Source organism: Argiope bruennichi, chromosome 10 (genome assembly GCF_947563725.1).
Source record: "Argiope bruennichi chromosome 10, qqArgBrue1.1, whole genome shotgun sequence".
NCBI lineage: Eukaryota > Metazoa > Arthropoda > Arachnida > Araneae > Araneidae > Argiope > Argiope bruennichi.
Genome location: NC_079160.1, coordinates 40,866,436 through 40,886,374, shown reverse-complemented (window position 1 = coordinate 40,886,374; position 19,939 = coordinate 40,866,436). Strand labels below are relative to the sequence as shown.

At 29.8% G+C, this 19,939-nt stretch overlaps 1 protein-coding gene across 1 annotated transcript in view; it reads left to right on the top strand.

The window, feature by feature from the left end:
• Nucleotides 1-623: 623 nt before the first annotated feature.
• Nucleotides 624-19,939, top strand: part of LOC129988011 (putative polypeptide N-acetylgalactosaminyltransferase 9) — a 180,328-nt gene continuing 161,012 nt past the window's right edge. The window contains exon 1 of the mRNA XM_056096078.1: nucleotides 624-778. The gene's annotated coding sequence lies outside the window, so the exon portion shown is untranslated. The remainder of the gene's footprint in view (nucleotides 779-19,939) is intronic.

Below are 19,939 nucleotides of genomic sequence, written 5' to 3'. Positions count from 1 at the left end.
TGTACGATTTTATAAAATGTCAAGCATCTACTATTTTATAAGACAGAGAAAATAATTTACAAAATTTCATCTTTGTAAACGAAAAAAGCCAAATTATATACTAAAGTTCAATAAAAATGAAAAATACTTTTTTAGAGCTGCGAACTTATAATGTTCCAGCCTAAAATAATAATTCAAAAATGAATCGAAAGGATGCTTATTTCACTCTCCCCTTCCATAAAAAAATACTTACAAATTATTTGTTTAACTTTGTGTTTAAAAAAAAAAGAGCTTTCTATGTTGATATTCTCCTTGCAATTTGCATATTAATAATAGCACTTTCACCGTTTCCGTCCATAAATTGTTGTAAAAGAACTCTCCCATTCTAAACGACCCCCAAAAAGTGAATACCCGGGAAAAGAAGATATAAATTACCCTTCCCTAATAAAAGAGAGACTCATAATCGTTGCGGATAAGGGTCCTTTGTGTATTTTTCTCTGGCCCTGAGCGTGTGAATCACTCTTTCACTGAGCTCAATTCACACGCACCAAATCTGCCAAAAACCACGCCAAGAAACGCCAAAACTTGCCAAATGTTGCAGCCCTGTCTGCCGAGAGGTGAGATGATACTTGTCGGGATTGTTATCGCTTTTCCCTCCTCTGGTGCTGCAGACGGCTGAGTGGACGGATGTTAGGTTAGTGGCGGTGTTCCATTCTATTCGAAACATGTGATTATTTTGTGACGGGAATACATGACTTCAATACTTAGGTGACAGTTCGGAAACACTAATCGTTCTTTGGTGAGTAAAATGTCTTTATTTTGGATTTAAATATTGTAGAATTATTGTTGTTTATTTGGTTCTGATATCCGTGTTTTTGTTTACATTTTTCTGTGGAAACTTTTTATCAACACTTTTAACTGATCAGTATCAGTTGAATGATACGCACTTGGATGGCATTCAATCTTTTAAGAATTTATATTTTAACACACGTGCCAAAGTATACTTGTTTATTAAACGCAATCGCAACATTTTTAAATTTTTGCTGAATGCGTGTCTTTGCGTTTTAGTTTAGTAGTACAAATTTAATTGTTTCATGCTGGATGTGAAGAATTCTTATTGAATTAAATTCGCTAATAAATTAATTACTTGAATGCAATTTAGTTCTTACAAAAAGTTTGAACGAATATTACGAACTGTTTTAATGTTATTAAAACTTTCTGGAATCTATTTATAGAAGTTCTTAAATCTGCCCTTTTGATGAAAGATAATTCTAAAATGTGGTGCGAATTTATTCTAAGCAATTTTTATGAGTTAAATATGTTCGTAAAAATGTAATATGTTCGTCCAACGTATAAAATATTCTTTTCACAAAGTTAAATTATTTTTTTTCGTGAAGAGTTTTTTAATATTATTTTGTAGATATATATTTATAAATATATATTTTAGTTAGCATTTTTTTCTATAGAAAAGATAAAATTTTGCAGTTTTAAAAATAACAAAACTGCAAAAGAGTGTGAAATTTTTTGGAACTTTTTATCCTGTTCTTTTTCTCTGTTTACTTATTATTATTATTTTTTTCTTTTTTGGTAATGCTGTGCAAAAAAAAAAAAAAAAAAAAGTAGTAGAGATAGAGTAAAGCAGTAGCATGGCAAAAAAAAAAAAAAAATGTATTGCATTATAACATAAACTATTTAGATAATAAAAAAGGCTTATTTGACGTTCCCATTTTTATATGCGTTCTCTGCTTAATGTGCTATTCGAATCGTAAATTTGTAACATCAGTGTTGAAGAATTCTCCAGCATATTCTTAATGACAAAAGTAAAGTTATTAAAATTTATTTGTAATTGAACTATATTTTAAATAAATAAACTGAATAAATGAAACAGTAATAATAAAATCAAGGAAAGAATATCTTTTTAATTCATTATGTTTTGCAGTAAATGTATTTCGCAATCGTGTTTATTTTAAATTATTTAAAAAAATGATTCTAAAACAAATTAGTTTGTTTTATTGCTGATTCAATTCTTTGTTGCATTTTTGTTGATATGTTATTAAATCAATAATGTGTACACTAAAAAGATGATTGATTACAGTTGTCGCGATTATTTTGTTTCAGCAATTCAGCGATTCATATGTTCTTAAAATGTAATATAGCTAAATGTATCTACTAAAAATATCGAAGATTTTTTTTAATAATGAAATTGCTGATCATCATTTTATTGGAAAATTAGAGATCTGTTGAAAATGATAGCAATGTATTTCTTCTAATTCACCAAATCTTTTGAAATTATTTGAATTTTAAAAAAACCTTTGCTTGTTCTTTAAAAATAACTCTTCAATTCAAGTTTGATGGCGGGAATTCTTTCTGAACTTTTCTATTTAACGTTTTCCTTGCTTTCAAGAAATATGTAAAATATTGTTCGCTGTTCTTTTCATAAGTTTGATAAATCGGTAAAAGTCAAAATAAACTTTTTCCATATCAGAACCTTGATAAAATTTTAATATAGAAATTTTTCATTATGGTTTTCTGTCAAATTTTTCGTTATAACACATAAATCAATACTTCGAAAATTATTGCTTCTAACTTACTTTTTTATCAGGAAGAAAAACATTTTTTCATCTTTTTAAAAATCGTTTTCATTTAAGTGAGAAAATACTTTTATATATATATATATATATATATATATATATATATATATATATATATATATAATATAGAATTTAAGTTTTCTGAATTTTCACATATGATTGCCCAGTTTATTACGAAAAAAAAAAAAAAAAAAAAAAAACTAACTTTTTTTTTCTCAAGAAAAGTGAAAAATATGTGGATACGACAGGTGTATTTTTGGCTAGTGTACTGAAAGATAGTGACAAGGTCATCATTTCGTTGTATTGATAAGAATAAATTGGATTTTTGTACGACACAAGTTTTATCTTTTGTAACAGGTGTGTAATTTTTTAACTGATCTGTTATTTACAGTAGAGACCTGATAATGAGAAATTGCGTGGATTCTATCTAATTTAAATTATTGTTGGATTTTCAAATCCCGTCGATAAAATCTTATAGATCTATGAATTCAATGTAAAAAATGTGAACAGAATTCATTATGTTGCCATATTAAAGAATGAAAAAAATCTATAATTTAAATAATTTCCTGGAGAATTATTCAGAAATTAATTTTTACTTCTAATGACTCGGTAATTATTAAGATATATTTTCAGACGTTATTTTATTTTTTCATGTAAAACATTATTTAAAAATATTAAGATAAATGAAATCGTATTTAATATTAATAAAATTGATTATTTTATTATATATTTATCCTATTTTATTCCACATTATGTCTGATGCGATGGATTATTGGTTATGCGTTTAGGTAGACGATTTTAGCCAGAGGTTTATTTCATCGGGTTCAGCTGTTCACCGATCGTTTTTGGATTAGTCAAGACAGTTCCTGATAACGATGAATTTGTATCAATGCATTCATCAACTTAACTTGAATATTATTTATCAGCAAATAGATCATATTAAATAAGCTTAATTTTTAAAAATTGCTTTCTAAAGGATCCTATTTCCCAAAGTAAATGGTCTTATTTTATAATATCAATCTGAAAGAATATAATTATATTTTATATATTAATATTAAAATTGTATGTAATCTTTCTGTTCTTGCATTTTTAACATTTAAAAAAATTAATTAGTCTGTTCAATCTGGATTATTTCATGTCGTGAATTTTATTCATATGCTATATTTCGTCTATAAAGTAGTGTACCGAGTAAAATTAAGAAGATTTAGGTGAAAATTCTAGTTTCAAGTTTATTTTTCGCGAATCTTATTTTCGAAAAACCATGTCCAGTTAACGATTAGACAGTTCTTTAAATTTTGATTGAATTTCCTGTTTTTACTACTGGACGTCTGTAATACTCCAGTAAAATTAGCTGCGTAATTCTCCAATGTCGATTAATAGATGCATCCTTTTATTTTTTTAACCCTTTGCTCTCGATTGGCGATTCTCACTCACTATTCCAGACGGCGTATCATTTTGATGTTTTATTTATTTAGTTTTGATTGTTAAAAATACCTGCAGATTATAAAGAATATGAACATTAATTAAACGGGAGAATTCAACTTAAAACAATTTTATATATTTATTTTTCAAAGCAATAAGCAAGTCTTTGTATTAGGTGAATAATTATGCATCGCATTACTGTTCCCGAATGCAAGGGGACAAGTCTATCGAATTTTCCCCCAATTGTTTAAATTAGTTTGTATTTTGCTATGGATTCATTTATTTAGCACACAAATTATTTAGAGTAAGGGGGGAAAAACCCTGGAAAAGCCTAGCACAAATATAGAAAAACAAGAATAGAAAACAAAATTACAATATATTGCTATTCTTTCTTGTTCTTCCGAAATCTCAGTTTCTTGGGATGTCCGGGTCACGAGGGGGTCAATTCTTGAACGGAAGTGTCAAGCCTCTCAAAAAAAAAAAAAAAAAAAAAAAAAATGTTGGTTTGAATTCCTGCTTGAAGGTGATTCTTGATAAAATGAGGACGGATTCATTTTTTTCCCTTCAATATTTCCTATTTATTTAAGTTACTAAAATCTTCAAGCTACTTTCTACTTTGAATAATCTATGTGTAATCATTTGTATTTTTTTCAGATGCTGCAAAATTTGTGTGCTTTAATTGTAATATTTTCTCTAACCAATTTTTTTAATGCTTTGAGTTGTTTTAATAGGTTTGTTTCATTATTTTTAATTTTTGCTTTATTTTTGGTTATTTTCTAATTTTACAATCAATTTATCTGTGATACATTTTACATTCATTTTCCATTGAACGACCAATAATTTCTCTTTGCAGTTTCGCTTTAAAAAATAAATACCTATTTGACACAGTATAGCCTACAGAAAATTCTTTTTTCCCCATAAAATAAAAGCATAATAATAAATATAACTACTTGAAATATGTATTTTATATTATATTCTTGAATTTAAAAGTAATCGATCATTTTCTTTTTTCTGTTATACTATGTTTTGTATTATAGTATTTCCAGTAATGACCTAGTTTAGTGTGCCCCTTACTTCGATAAGAATGCCAACAGCGCCAAGTCGCCAATCAAGATAGTTTGATGATTCGAACCAATATAAAATATGGAGGCTGCCAAATCAAATTCACAATAGTAAGATAATATTAAAATGAAGAACTGAAATAAAGGCAAATGATTAAAAAAGCTCGAGAAGATGTTATTTTTTATTTTCTGTTCTTATAACAATTCGGTAAGAATTGCAATAAAGATAAATATTAACTGTTCATAGTTCACTTTAAAAATAACACTGATGTTTTATTAGCATTAATAACTTTTAATTGGAAAGCTTAATTTAATTAAATTATTTAATGGGTGTTTATTTGTAGATAATTTTTAATTTTTATTTATAAATTTGCTGTAGTAGATGTACAGTTCAACAAGCGAAAAAAACTGTAAACAAATCAATATTAGGGTTACTAGAAAAATTATTCCGTTTGCTTTTTTGTGTTACAATATTGACAACAAACTCGGGGACACACTTAAATAGGATTCAACCAAGTACTCTTTTATCGCTATATCCTTATTACCGTAGTATTAAATGAACTGTAATTTTGCTGCTACTTAGCACACTCAAAGTATCTGAAAAGTCTGATTGCAATTTGACGTCTCTAGTGAACTCCTTGCTAACAGCCCATTCAAATTGAGAACCTATCTGGAGTGTAATTCAACATTTATAATGATGCATCATTTTGATGGTCATAATCTTGAACTTGGAAATTAATTAATTTCAAGAATGTAATTGTTAGTTATAATATTCGTACTCTTAGTTAATGAACCGAGCCTCTACACTTAGTGGCGTATAATTGCGCTCCTAATTACTATTTCTAGTCTGAAAGGATAATAATTCCAGACCCTTGAAAAGTTCATCAAAACTAAAATCAAGAGTACTGTGTTAGCGCGTCTAAGATTAAATTGAAATAGTTTTGAATTGTGTTGCTTGTGAAATGCATCATCTCATTTCGCGTCTTGAATGGCGTGTGAACTCAACTTAATTTAGCGAACTTTCCCACCAAGGATCAGTACACTTCATTAACTAACTAGCTCAAAGAAGTAATTAATAGGATGATGAAAAAACTGAATAGTTTTAAGTTTTACAGATAAAATCCGGTTATTTTTAGTATCTGTTCAACCAGCAGTGCCTCGGTGTCCTCTTAATAATATTTAGAGTTCTAAACCCAATTCCACTAAAATTCTATCTTGTGTGTAGATCTGGTGCACGTTGAATTTGATATCTACGGATCAAAGTTTCTGCTTGTATGAAATTGCAGTTTTGGGAAATAGGGCGATTCGGAAGTTAATTCGTCATATGACTATGGTTCAAAATTAAGAGACATGTCAGTTCTCGTGTTACGTCATAAGTGGCCATTAATATATAACTAAACTATATTTCTTAAGAAGTGATTCTAGATCGTTTGTACTTAACATTCATGATCTATGTGCCATTATAACAATCACGCTTGTACTAAACATTCATAAGGTATGCGCCATTATAACTGTCACACTTATACTTAACATTCATGATCTATGTGCCATTATATAGTCACGCTCGCATTTGACATTCATGAGCTATGTGTCATTATATAGTCACGCTCGCATTTGACATTCATGAGCTATGTGCCATTATAACAGTCACGCTTGTACTTAACATTCATGAACTTTGTGCCATTATAATAACCACGCTTGTACTTAACATTCATGAGCTATGTGCCGTTATAATAGTCAAATGCCGCTATTACTAAAGTCTGCGGCTTTAGAGTATAGCAAAAGTATTCAAATCGTAACCTATTAACAAATGAACTCTAAAAAATGATAACTATTGAGTGAAATTTTGTCACAATAAAAAAAATTAGCAAGTTTGACTGTTTTTGCTAAAAATATGACGCATAACCTAATATATCCCCATTTCCTTTTTGCCCTTTCTTTGTCGTATCCTGAATTCATCAACATATTTGAATGGAACGATTAAATCGTCATTTCTTGAAAAATGGCACTATGATTATGATTTTTACTTCGATTAGTTTACACTTTTAGAACGAATGATTGATTGCAGAAAGTTACACTCGATCGGTTTTTGTTAGTTTGCGTTTTCAGAAAGTGAATTAGATATCATTAATTATTACTCAATTCATTCATTTATTTGTTATGCGATTCATTAATTATTGTATTAATTTAAAAAGTAAAATTCGATTTTTTTTTCCTTCCTTTTTTTTACCCATTTTAATCATGCTGGTTGAAAAACACTTATCAAAATATGGTTTGGCCATATTTTTTTGTAATAAATTCCATATGCGTATTATATTGTTGCTAAATAGCATAAACTAGGTTATGTTATTTTTCTTTAGACAGTTTTAAAGAAAAAAATGTGCATAAAAGTTTAAGGTTAACTTCCATTGTGTTGAATAAGTTATTGCTTTTGACATTTTATTTGTCGTTGGAAAAAAATAATAAAAAAAAGGCTTAAAAATAATTTAACAATGCTAAGTGTACTTATATCTAGCAATAGAGTATTTCCTCTTTTCCTGATGGGAAGTTTTTCTTTACCACTTTCGCTATTATAATTTTTTATTGCCATTGTTAATACAATAATCTTCTTTTTTATACACTATTTATTGCTTTTTTGGACCTTCACAAGAGTATAAAATGATTTTACTCAAACTCGGTTGTGAACAAACATAGAGAAAAAAACGTGATATTAGCAAGATCCCTATTAATGCTGTGATATACAATATTGTACGCTAAAATTGAATATGGAATTTAAAAAAGCATTTGAGAAGTTTTTTTAAATTTGAAATAGCAACGAATAAATTAAATAAAAACTGCGAATTAATGCAAAAATTTGAAATTAACATCCTTAAATTTTATTGTTTAACACGGAATATCAAAGGAATCAGTGATGTTTTGCATTTTAAGGGGAAAAAAGGCTATTCTTGCTGAAATTCTATTATTCTTTTCCCAGTATTTTCGTTAAATAAAATGATTTTAAAAGATTTTTAATCAGTGGGAGTTTGCATACTTTCAAATAAAATTTTTAGCGTGCCATTGAAATTTCAATCATTTATATTTATTTATTTTTTTTCTGAAAGCATCGAATTTATTGTATAATATCGGATTTTACCTAGATTATAGAATTTTTTAAACAATATTTTGCATTTAATTCAAAATTGCAATTTAATTAGGATTTTTATTGAAATTTGTTATAAAATGTGAGCAACTTCTCGCTTTTGAAAACTGATTGCTAACTTTAACTGTGAAAAAAATTTAGACTGTTAAATTATATTTATTATTTGTTTCTTCAAGGAGACTGACATTTTTGTGCAGATATAATTTTTTATAAGAAAAAAAATTGAAATCCGCTGAACAAAAAATTTTGTAGAGTAAATTCAATTTTTTCTTATTCACTGATTAGGTTAATCCTAATACGGTAGATGTAAAATGCTCTGTGCCAGCTGTAGTTGTTGCCAGTTTTGTGTAGCTTATTTTAAAAATTACTAACTATACATAATTATTCTTTATATTCCAAATTCTATTACAATTACAATATTCCTTAAAATTTTATTAAATGTCCTATTTTTTTAAAATTCTAAATTTCTAAGTTGCTAAGTTATGCAGGAAGTTTTTCTGGTTCTTTTGATTTTTTTCGTAGATTTGGAATCAGTTCTTAACCATATGCATATGTCTATGACCAAAATTCAATGTGCCGAATAAGAATTGAAGTTGAAATTAGAATGCCTGAATTTTATAAATATTTATTGGTCAAATTTAGTAAAATGCATGTGAAATGAATTGGTATATGAAGTTTTTTTCACATTTGGCCCAAATAATTATTTTCAATCAGAAAAAAGTCTGCTGTTGGATTTAAGATTATTGGCTGCACATCGGATTAAGTTTGAAAGTAATAAAAATACAGGAAAGCTAATATATGTGATAACATGTTGTTAGGAAAAAAAACTATAACTTTACCCTGTCTCTATTTTGTTCTGATTTTTTTTTTTTTCTTTTTTCGAAATTTGTTTCTAAAAAACATCATATAAAAATAGACGTTTTATTTTAATCATTTTAAGATTTGGTTAAGAAGAGATTTTAAAGATGGCCTATTGATGAAAGGTTGGTTTGGGATAGGGGATTAGAGAACAAAATCCATCATATATATATGAACCTAGCGCATGCAAAACATATCATTAATATTCGAATTTGTGTGTTGAAGAAGTTTATGAAGTGCCTGCTCAAGTGTTGTTATAATCAGCTGAGTACATTTCAAATTAATGAGATTGTTATCCAAATAATGGTTTGAGATCAATGCGTTACTAATGTATATATCGCAAATTACTAATAAAAAAAGTATTGTTGTGTTAGAAAGGTGTAAGCCACTAGGCTGACATTATAAATGCAACTTAATTTTGGTATAAAGTGCAGAATTTAGCTGTACATTATCATCTGTGGCTCATAGTTTTTGAAATTTATTGTGCATGTATTTTTAATGTAGCATTCCATTATTTTTGAAATGCAATTTTAGCGCTAAAAATTTAAATGAAAATAAAATGGCGCCGTTTTATTTATTTATTTTTTCGTTTATGGGAACATTTGGTGCATATATTTTTGGGGCATATACTTATTTTAAATTCTTATATATTTTTTTCTCATTGCTGACTCACGTACTACGTTCTTTTTCATGATTAAGTGGTTTTTAAAGAAAATTAAAGGAAAATCATACGTTGTGTAACAAGTTACTTTTCGTTGCACCCACTGATCGAACTTTAAAAAAAAAAAAGTCATTTTTCCACATGATCGCTTCAAATTAATACCTGGAAACTAAGTACCACGCCACCTGCAATACCGGAAATCTTTTTCTTTCAAATTTTAAACCACCTTTTTTTTTTTGCACGCGATTTGCCCGTGGCCTATCAGCTTCATCAATGGATGTCTTGTCTTCGGGGCGCAGAAACCTGTTTGCTCGATTGAATTGCTAAGTGATCTGAATTTTTGCTTGCCGATGAAACAAATCTGCATCGAAAGCGAAACTCGAGATATACTTAAATCTCCTATCGTTTTCTTGTCCTTCTAGAAGGACACAACGAAACTCTTCTGCCAGACGAACGCGTCAGACTTGGGTAGCCGCGGGGCATATTTTTTACTTCACTGTTGAGGCATCGTAATTGTTGGCGATGACCATTCTGCTATCCTTGAACCTTGGAAGAAACACGATTCATATCTTGACCTCATCTTGGCGCGATTGTTGAAAGAAGAAAACTTTCCATGCAGCTAACTCACTCTTACTTTTCCATTAAGCCAAAAAAAGAAAAGGTGGATTTTCTCTAAGGTTTTCCCTCTCCCTTGAGGTTCTACGTGCTTTGTTGATTTGCAGTCTAAAATTAATGGTTAAATTGCGTTTTTCTTGCGTCCCATTGTTTATCTGTAAAGAAAGCTTCTCTGTTTCTTCCTTTTTAAAAAAATAGTATTTTAAGTATTGTGTTTACGATCAATGGAAACTTTCCTTTGGTCAGTGCCTGGATTCTTTTCCGTTTCTAATTGGCAACTTTGGATCGATAAATCGTCATTTGCCTTATATTTATTTTCGATGTCTGACTAAGACAATTAAGGCGTTTCTGGGAAAGATGAATTGTAAAACATCGAAGTGGGTGGTTCATAAAAATAAAAACCTTCTTTCTGACTCTTAATGCTGTAACGATGAAGCTAGGAATGGAAATTTTAGAAGGGAGGGAATAAGATGCCTCCTTTGTTCTCGCCGGTTTAATTCATTTATTGAGGGTGTTCCTGCGAAAGGGGCGTATTTAAAAGCGCCAAAAGATAAAAATTTATGTGCAGCGTGAAGTAAACATAAAATGGAAGCATGATTGTCGCTTAGTGTTTAGAAATAGCTTTCAAATAATTGCTACTAATAATAGAGGAGTGTGTTTGTGTTTTTAACGCTCTACGGGAGAGATTTAGATCTACTATATTCGAAGGATTGGAATGTGCAACTTAGAACGATTTTTTTAAAATTTTAATTAAAAATTAAACAAGAGTTTATCGATTTTTTACGATATCTTTGTGATATTTTTAGCGCGCGATATAATTCCAAAAAAAAAAAAAAAAAAATGTCTTTTAATGTTACTAATTTAGTTGCCACTCAAAATTTTTCCGAATCTTTGCAATTTTTTTTAAATATATTTTTTACTTAATTTTTAAATATGGAATTTATTATGGCAACGAACTTAAAAACGTTTTCATTATTTAATCAAATATTTAAACGCCTCATTTCTTTTCATTATTAAGGAAGAAGAGGTTAGGGAAGAGGGATTCTGTGTAATATGTGAATATTTATATAGTACAGCTAAAATTAGAAGGGAGATGGCCTTAAATTTTTGATGCCACTATAATGTCATTGGTTTGACCACTTAAGATGATTCATACGCACACTCAATCGAACTAGTGTAGTACCATTAAAATAAAATAAATGTTAATGTCTTTCATAATTTCATACACTAAGTTTGAAAGAATCTTGAACATACAATTATGCACAAGAGATTTACCCGAAAGTAGACGTAATCAACTGGTCGCGAAAAGAGGCTAGCGTAATATACGTGCCAATCAGCGTGAATGGTTTCTCCAAAACTTTTTCGCATACTCTAATAAAGATGTTATCCCTGAGAACGCCTTGCAAGGTATTGGCGTACAATAATTACGAAATATTAACCTTTGGTGTGAATTTAGCATTTTTACTCAATCTTTCGTGTCAACGTTGGCGAGCTATTTGGCGATTATTCCCTGACATGCGGTTAATAGTATCCAAAAATCGAATTCATATTCTTTTTTCGAAATCGATTGAAACAAAAATTTGACGCTGAATTGTAATTACAGTCACAAAATCCTATATCAAATTTGATATATTTTAGTCACTACGGCTTTTAGTTATCATATTTACATATTTCTGAAAGTACAGACTGACGGACGGTCAATCCCTAGTTGGATTTGGCTCAAAATTTGCTAGTTGTCTAGAAAATAGATGTTAATTATATATATCGAATTTTATTTATTTAGCTTTCTTCGTTTTGTAGATATTGTTTCAATTATATCCGAACAGCCGGTCAGGCAGACTTTCTCTGAGCGGAATTTGATGAAAATTTGATAGAAATCTGCAAATGTAATGTAAAGACCGTACTCCAAATTTCAACCATTTAGATCAACACGTTTTTGAGTCATACGTGTCTCAGGAAGACAGACATTTTCTAAAAATGTGTTTTTCGAACGCAGAAAGGTCTAAAACATAGAGAGTCGCCAAAATTTCGAATTCGAATTATTTGACTATTTCTATACTTTCTCTCTATTACATATACGAGAAAGTAAAACTCAATATATTAACAAAATGTTTTGTCTTTAAAGAAAATTTATATTGTCTTTATAGATTCATTTGAGTGCTATTTCACTATTTTATATTTATTTCTGATATGTAATAAGATGCTTACGGATTCATATTTGAGCGTAAAAATTCTTTTTAGTGCTTAGGTAGCTCAAAAATGAAATGTTGAAACAAATGTTTTTTATAATTCCTAAAAATAAATTTTTGCTATTATATGGCTTTTATGAAAATCTTTAACTTAAATATGAAAAAGATGCTTCTTACAGAATGGCGTGTCGGATTCGTCGTAAAAATGCACTGAGTTAACGCATTCGCAGACAGTAAATATTTTAATAAATTGCAAAAATGGCGAGGCATTTTATTTTTACTTACAAATGAATCTAACAATTGAATATTATCACATCCAAATCTACTTGCATTATAATGAAAACAAATGCTATAAATATTCAAGGCCGTAAACATATTAAGATGGGCATAGTTTGTTGGTTTTTATAACCTCGTTTTATTTTGAAACATCATAAAAGATATCAAATGTAATATTTGCTACAGTGTAATACATACTATTGTATGCTTCTCTTTCATAGGTATTCAGCATTTCCATTTATTCCGACATAGGCAATTTATGTTTTATATCTGGTACTCGGATATAATCAGAAACGGAAGTTATCGTATCAGATACTCGCTGTAATGTATGATTTAAGTATTTTATTTTCACCTCTTGAACACCACTTTAATCAAAATTATTAATCTTTTATTAATAGTATGAGCATAACAAACTGAATTCTGTTTCTTAAAATTAAAATGCTTTTGGATACATTTGAATTATAGCATAACTATATTTGTAATATAAACCATTACAGAGGGGAAACCGTTATTCGCCAATATAGGGTTCCATCTCATTTAATAATCGTTAATTATTATGACTGGAGTATAGTAAATATTTTGTCGTCTTGATAGCATTATTTCCATTTTCCGCCGCCTTAACTTATTTCCAATTGCAATATCGTCTATTTTGCATCTATACATCTATAATTTTATTTAACAGAAGGTTTTTATTTAACCTTGAACTTTGAATGGAGTAGTTTTCGCTTTTGCGAATTTGCTGAACTTACTAGAAAAACAAGATTCAAAATAAAGTTCTTATATGATTTTTTTTTTCTCTACTGTTTTTCTTTGGTGTATGTTAAAAATAAACCAGCCTAAACAAGATTTTTTTTGAAATCTCATTTTGATTTCGTTATAAAAGCACGATTTTTTTTTATATAAATCAGTTACGTTAAACTATATTATAAACATTACTTTGGTTTGTGGAATTTGCTAAAAATATTATTCTTAAGGGAATGTCGTCTCGAAAAATTAAACAAAAAAAACAAACATATATAGTATATATTTTAATTTTCAAAATATTCTATGTTGTGGAATAGTAATTTACAAAATATTCTTAATGAAATAAAATTACCAAAAATAAATAAAATCATCTCAATAAAAGCAACTAATTTTGTCAATTATAAATTTTGAAATGAACGAAATCTGTAATTCTTTTTAATAGAAGACACATTGTAATAACTCTTCAAGAACTGAATTTTTTTTTTTGAACTGAAATTTTTTTTTTTTCGTAGAACGTCGATGGGTTTTATTCACCTTGTCTTTGAGGGGGTGGAAGCAGGGGTTTCGTCCGAAACCATATTCCATCAATGGCATAGCAAAAGAAAATGATAGCCTCAAAATTATTATTATTATTATTAATTAATTTTTATTTATTTATTTTTTGCGCGTCCAGGTTTCTTAGTGGCTTGACAAGCATAAGTGGACTAAAAAAACATTATATATATATTGCTTCTGAGCAAATTTTGTTTCAAAAAGTGACATAAATGCCAAAATTAAACTTTTGACTCTGACTCCTCTTAAGACCGGCTTGAGAATTATATTTACCCACTTCCTTTGCCCTCCCCGAGGGGTACATCTAAAAAATGGGGATGGGTATGGTGGTTGATTCTCGTTGTCCTGGTGGGTACATAAATACCCCCTACGGGAATGATTGTACCGTAGCCGGTAATTTTTCTTAGGACTCACCCTTAGTTCCTGCCAATGCTATCGTGGCATCCGGTCTTTCAGATTTTTTTTCCCCCATTGTCTCAAGACTGGTTGGAGTAAACAGCTATGATTACCTCCCTATGCCTACTTTTCTTTTTACCTCTAAATTCGAATAATAATTATCTGTGCATACCGCCCTCCTATTTTCCAAGTCTATGGGTATCAAACGCATTTTCCCTCCTGTTGAGATGAGGAATTTTATTTAAAGGAGAATTGATTCGGGTATTTTCCCGTGATCGAATTTCGATTCAAAATAAATATACAGAATTTATAAAACAGTTTTTAATGACACCCTTTTGCTAAAATACTAAATAAACAATAGAAATTTTATTCATTTTTTTTATTTTGCTATTCTATAGTCATTAAGTTATATTTCATTATTATAAATATTATGAACTTTAAAAATACTTTTTTCCCTAGATCTTTATTAGATGAAGCCAAACTTTAATTAAATCAACCGAATAACTGATAATTATTTCCTAAAAATATTAAAATACCATGGTATTACCGAAAATATATACTTGCCCAAAATTTCAAAATGATTGCATTAGTGAGAAAGTGAAAAATCGATCATGAACCTCCATGTTTATAAACATGAAACATGTCACATTAAATAAAACTGATAATTATAAAGTCCGTCTTGTTATAATTCTCTTTCAACTTCAAAATGGACCCGTAAATCTAACGAACCAATCAATAAATCATTAAATAATGAAATTCAGTTATAGATTTGATGTCAAAGTATAATTGTGAAAGATGGTTTTACATATTAAAAACTGAATTCTTTAATGACTTAAGTTTCTAATGAAAGTTACTTGTTACTGCAACCGTACCATTTGTCAGATTTTTCTTTGTGCAAATGCAATGTGGCTGATGCATTTTACTAAGAAGGGGGGAAAAATGATTTTAATGCAAATATGTTAAGATAGCATCCAAAAGACATTCATTTTTCCTTTCTTTTCACTAGGAATCTGTTGAGAAGTACTGCAGTAGCAAATGTTATTATCTCTTGCACATTTCTTTCCTGGGAATTCACCATGCCGAAGAATTCATTCATTCGAGATTCATTAATTATAATTTGAATCGACTTTTTGCTCTAGTCTTTAATCATTCGGATTCTTTTATCTATCTCTCTACCATTTTTTATTCTTTATAAATTTTTTTCTCCCTTCATAGCTGGCTTGATAATCTTTTACATTTATTGCTTCCATTTTATTTATTTTATTTTTTCACAATTTTCTTTCCACTTCTCGTCTGGCCTTTGACTCTTTCTCTGCCACCAAACGATCTTGGAACATTTTATATTAAACGCAGAATGGCAACATTCCAGTAGTGGATTGCCATTGTTTGCTGGCACTTGGACACGTGTAAGTGGGAAATGCGAATAAAATAAATGGGCCATATTTTCATCATTGTTTCAATAAAGAAATTGCAACTATTTCGTTAATGGTAGATCAAACCGAGCATTATGATTCGTCTCTGGGCATTGCTATAATTCATTTGGAAGACGAGTTTTTAGTTCGATGGTTTCTTATATTGCATTTTAAAATTCCACTTATATCTAGATTCTTTGATTTTTATAATTCATAATCTGATGCTGCGTCGGACATTTTTTGTTAAAGATTCTCTTTTATTTGAAAATATGATAAAACATAGAAAATCCGCGTCGACTTACTTGAAACTACTTCCAAATATTAGATTCAACACATGGCTGCTTGAATTGGATATATCGACGTCACAGGAGAGAGGTTCGAACGTTCGGCACAACAATTTTAAGGCTTAGCACAAATATCAAAACAATTTATTCGGTTCTTTTCTTCTGTATTTTTACATAAGTTACTTAGGGAAAAAAAAAGAAAACTTTAATAAATTATTGTTTTTAAAAGACACTGAATTTCTTTTCCTTCATTACAAATAAAATGAAGAGTTAAATCTGCAGGAGTAGTCTTCCCAAAACTTTCTCGTATATTCTCTGATAAAGATGCTGTACCATAGAACTTTTTCCATGGCATTAGCGTTCAATAGTTTCCATATATTAATTTTTGGCGTGAATTGAATATTTTTATTGAATCTATCGTGTTTTCCTTGGCGAGTTTTTTTTTTTTTTTTTTTGCCATTAATTCTTGCCATGTTGTTAATTATATCCGGAAATCAAATTTGTGTTTTTCATGCGTTTTTCCCATCGATTAAAATCAAAATTCGAGCCAAAACTACACAAAAGTCACAATTCCATACCAAATTTGATATTGCGTTTTTCAATTATCGTTTTTATATGCTTTTGTAAGTGTAGGCTGCCAGATGGCCAACCCTTCGTTGGATTTTCCTCAAACTTTGGCAGACGTCTACGCTATAGATACTAAATCTGTGTACCAAATTGTATCTATCTAGCTCTTTTTATTTTGTAATTATCGTGTTAATTTATATTCGAGCAGACGGACGGACGGATTACCTCTGAGCGGATTTTGTACAAAATTCGATAGCCTACAAATTTGGTGAAAAGACAGAACACCAAATTTCATCTCTCTAGCTCATTCAAAGCGTTTTTGAGTTATCTTTGTCACAGACAAACGGATATTTTTCAAAAATGTGTTTTTCTAACTCGTGAAATGTGGAATTTTTTGACGAATATTATACTTTCTCTCTACTGCGTCTGCGAAAAATTAAAAATGCGTTGAGCTAGACATTTGAAAATTTGGTATGCAATCATTATACCAAACTTTCAGATTTTGAATAAAATCCATTCTTTAGAAGTCTATGGAAGTTATAATATCTTCTGTCCAATTGATACATCTGCTTAATTCATCACTTTAGAGAATTAAATATTTTGTGCTTTAGAAATTTTATGTAAGTTTATACTTTCTACTTTATGCTATTTCCGTTTATTTGTATTTATTAACTTTATTTAAAGCATCATGATGGCTGTTTTGGAACAAATTATTATTTTGAAGCACAGTCAAATAACCCTCAATTCCAAGGGCAGAGATTTTACAACGAGGGAAATGATGTGTTCCAAGTTCATTTGCATGACGGTCATTCTTTGGAATCGGATTTCTAGCGTGCAAACCTCCGACTTCGCAGCTTAGATATAACCACCAGATCATTGCGATCCTTGCTTTATGAAGGTGTAATTGTTTTATCGACTAGTATTATTTTGCAATTTTTGCGGCAAAATTGGCTTTTTGTGTTTTAAATCCGTAACCAAACTAAAGCAATTCTTCATTCCCATTTTCCATCTCCAGACGATATTTGAAACATTTTTCATCACTCCAGAATGGCAACCTTTCTAACATAAATAAATTAAAATATATGATTTTTAAAACAATTTCTTTTTTGAGGCAGAATTGCTTTTTGTTTTAAATCCATAACAAAACCAAAATGATTCTTCATTCCCATTTTACACCTGCAGACGATATTTGAAACATTTTTCATCACTCCAGAATGGCAACATTTCTAACATAAATAAATTAAAATATATGATTTTTAAAACAATTTCTTTTTTGAGGCAGAATTGCTTTTTGTTTTAAATCCGTAACAAAACCAAAACGATTCTTTATTCCAATTTTTCTACCTACAGACGATGTTTGGAACATTTTTCATCACCGCCGAATGGCAACATTCCAGACTGGCACCTCGAACGCGCGTAACTTTGGAAATTCGAATAAAAATAAACGGGTCATATTGTCAGCATTGTTTCGCGTTGGTGGAAAGATTTTTTTTTTTTTTTTTTTTTTTTTTTTGTTCCACTCGCAACAATCGAGAGCATGTTCTGATGAAACCCCCCGTTTTCCCCAGATTTTTGTTTATTGGCTCTTCGCCTTTTGTTTTGGCCTTCGCAGAATTACTGCGGTTACGGTCGACATCCTCAATAACTGATGTAACCCAGACTCGACCAGATTGACGTGAATGGGTTTTATTCCAGGGAATACGTCCGCACAGTGCCGAGTTTGTGCTATGTCGAAAGGTAATGGTGTTTCGAGGAAGTATGCAATTAAACAGTTAACCTCTTCTCTTTTTCTAGTTTTGCATTTTTTTTGGAGCGAAAAGATTCAGTACTTTGTCGGTGGAAAAAAGTAAACATTTTGTCCAATCAATGAATGCGTAATGCATTGTTTTGGCACTGAATGGATGAGACCGTTAAAAATGCTAAGTTCATTTTTGTTGATTCTTTTAAATAAGGTGTTAATTATGTTATAGTGAAGCTCTAACGGAAAGGGTCTGGTGGGAATTCGATTCATGTGAACTATTTGCTTTGTTTTCATTTTACATTGTTTCATTTGCTTTGTTTTCCGACTTGCCATGTGTGTTTGTATAAGATGTTGAACAAAAGGATGGCATCGGTAATGTTTTAAATAGAGTAAAACCCAACAAATTATTTAAGGCTTTTATATTTTAATCATGCCGGCGTCCTAGCATAGGAATAGCGTGTCTTCCCCGTGATCTGGGCGTCCTGGGTTTGAGTCCCAGTTCGGGCATGGTTGTTATATCTGTGGGGTGTGTGAATGTGTCCCCCTGTAAAAAGGGGTTGTGCAAGCGAATGTGATGCATGAAGTGCTAAGTCGTACTCTGGACCCTAGTTGGAGCTACTGAAAAAACAAGAAACGCTTACTCGGCTCAAATCACTGACAGATAACTGTCAGCGGGCTTATAATATGCCTTAAGTCACATAAACAACATATTTTAATCATTAAAAATATAAAAAAAATATGAAAATCTCTAAAAAATATAGAAATTTCTATAAAAAATATATAAATGAACTTTCATTGCGATTTTATTGTGACTTTTCCCTTTCAATTTTTTATGATGCAAAATAGAAAAAATATAGAATCAAAATAAATAGAACTAATTTCTGTTGTTGTTTCTAATAGCTCTTGTCTAGACAAGCCCACTGACTTTAAGAAGTCAATTTAAGCCAAGGGTACGTCTCTTGTTTTTTCAGTAGCGCCATCTAGGGCCAAGAGAACGACTTACGTCACAACCCTTTTTACGGAGCGGACTTCATTCATACATTTCATTCATATATCCACAGATCGTAATTTAAACCTGAATCGGAGAACGATCATCCCTGATCCAGTACTCCATGTGGTATTACTCTTGACATGGAGGACTTTGTGACCACGACAGACTTATACGTGCACCAGCCTCGAACCAATTTTTAGAATTTTGATATTCTATTTTAAAACCACATAATTTAGAGTTTATTGCTGCATTATTTTTCATTAAAGAAATGCATACATTAAATTTAGAATAAAATTGACTGGTAAATTCTTGACTTAATCAACAATGGATCTAAACATTTTGTGGCTTTAGACAGGGCTTATTATGAGGCTTGTCTTTTAACAAATAATTACACATTTAAAAAAAATTATTTTAGCTATAATTTCTTATATATTTATATTCTTATATCCATATTTTGATCT